Source organism: Otolemur garnettii, unplaced genomic scaffold, assembly GCF_000181295.1.
Source record: "Otolemur garnettii isolate 467f Iridium unplaced genomic scaffold, OtoGar3 scaffold00256, whole genome shotgun sequence".
Taxonomy (NCBI): Eukaryota; Metazoa; Chordata; class Mammalia; order Primates; family Galagidae; genus Otolemur; species Otolemur garnettii.
In genome coordinates, this window is record NW_003852651.1 from 350302 (window position 1) to 352637 (window position 2336).

Here is a 2336-nt window from a genome sequence, read left to right on the forward strand (position 1 = left end):
ATAATTAAAAAATTAATAGTCTGAATAAAAATATGTTTAAAAACCAGCAAACATAAATTCTGCTTCTGTCTATATATGTCATGTGCCTGTGATATTTCACTACCAAAATATGGAAAAGTTCTCTAATTAATTGGCTTTTGAAAAGGGAAAAAGGTAATCACTTCAATCAAATATTCTACCAAGAAAACAGAAAACAACTCAAATGCCTTTTTGCTCATGTGACTTTGGTAATCTTTGATAAATAAAACTAGTTTTAAAACTAGTATGAAAGCTCAGTTGTTTAAAGATTATAAAATTGCCACTTGTGTAATATTTCTAACCTTTGCTGAATTTGACTGTGAACTTATGTTCTTAATTTTGAGCCTCTAAATTCTGAGGTCAGATGGGTGTTTGTAGTAAAGCCTAGGGACATGTTCTCTGTGTCTAGGCCAGCAGCTACAAGGCACAGTCTAGCCCATACAACCCTTTCTTCCCTGTTCCAGTTTTGCCCTGGTAATTAGAAAAGAAATTGAATCCTCTAGTCATCCTGTTTTCTGTCTTTGTATCTGATGAATGAATTAAGGACAAGATAGGTCCTGTCCTTTGCAGCCACTTTTGATGCCAAGTAGCCATGTGAGACTTAGGACCAGGAAAGATCAGGGAGAGTGCCTATGTTATAGTTTCAAAATGCTTTTCAGTAAATTAAAACCTTAAAGTCATATTATGTTAAATTAGAAAGATAATCATAATATGTCTGAGTAATTTATAAGATATAATACTTTAGTTATTTATGATTGTTTAGAAAACTGACTCTTCTCTGTCAAAAAATAAGATTTTTGCCTTTTAAAATCTTTTAATTATCAGTTTGACTAAGTAAATGACTAACTTTACAATAAACTGTGATCTTATTTTATAAAAACTTTTTTTAGTAAGAAGAATTAAACAGAAAGGAAAGTGGTATTATAGAAGAAAAGATCTGTGTAGTAAACTTTTCTCCTAAAATAAAATGACCAGTTATTTAAGAAAAGAGAAAGTGAAGACAAAAGAAAAGTTTTTAAACATGTTTGCAGGTTGTCTGTGCAGGTTGAATGCCCTTTTATGAGGATAAGAGGGAATTTATGAAGAAATTTACATATGATCCAGTTTACTATAATTTATAAAATTTGATCAAAACAACAAAGTTTTCTTTTTTTTTTTTTTATTTTGGCCGGGGATGGGTTTGAACCCACCACCTCTAGGATATGGGGCCAGCACCCTACTCTTTTGGAGCCAAAGGCGCTGCCCCAAAGTTTTCTTAAAATATTATTTCACTCTTGATAATTTAATTAATTTTAATTTAAAAAATGTCACCACAGGATTTTTCTTTGTTAACCTTCTAAGTAACTGGCCTCAAAGAAGCAAAGATGTTATGCCTTATCAAGATAATCTCTGTGTTGCCATTATTAGAGTTTTGGCTAACTAGAGAAAACTAAACTTTAAAAAGGTTAAAGTTTATACCCATATGACCTCCCTATATTGCCTTTAGAACCTTTTGACTTAGGATCCTACTTGAATAAATATTTTAAGCCTTCAATATTTGATAAACCTTCCAAAATCAAAATTCTAAATTTTGTCTTTTTGGCCTCAAATTCGCTTTTAAATATTAGGACCACTAAAAGTCTAAAAGAGATGTGTTAAGCTTATTTACTGTGTTAAAACTATACAGAAAACACTGTCAAGTATAAAATATTCAATTTGTTTTAAATTATGTTTGTATATACATATTAAGATATATTCCAATACTGTAAAATATTTATATATTTTAGTATATGTTATCCTATAATTACAGCTATTATGTTAATTGTTGTACAACACAAAAACAACCAACTTTATCAATCACCTCTTTAACCATTACCTATTGCTATTCTAGGACTTTTGTCTTTCATAGATCATTATTTTATTTTGATTCATCTCAGAAAGCGTTTTTTTCTAAATGTTTTTTGGCTAAGTCTAAAGTTTGTCCTTCAAGGAATGTAATAGAAAGACTGACAGTTTCTCTTGAACAAAAATTTCTGATAGCTTTAGAGATTATATACCATCAGACTAAAAGCAAACTTCTAAACTTTAATGAGAAAGCTGACATGTTCACCGGGTGCAGTGGCTCACATCTGTAATTCCAGCACTCTGAGAGGCTGAGTCAGGTGGATTGCTTGAACTCAGAAGGTTGAGAACAGCCTGAGCAAGAGCGAGATCTGGTCTCTACTAAAAATAGGAAAATTAGCTGGACATGGTAGTACAAGCCTATATTCCCAGCTATTCAGGAAGCTGAGTCAAGAGAATCATTGAGCCCTGGAGTTTGAGGTTGTTGTAACCTATGA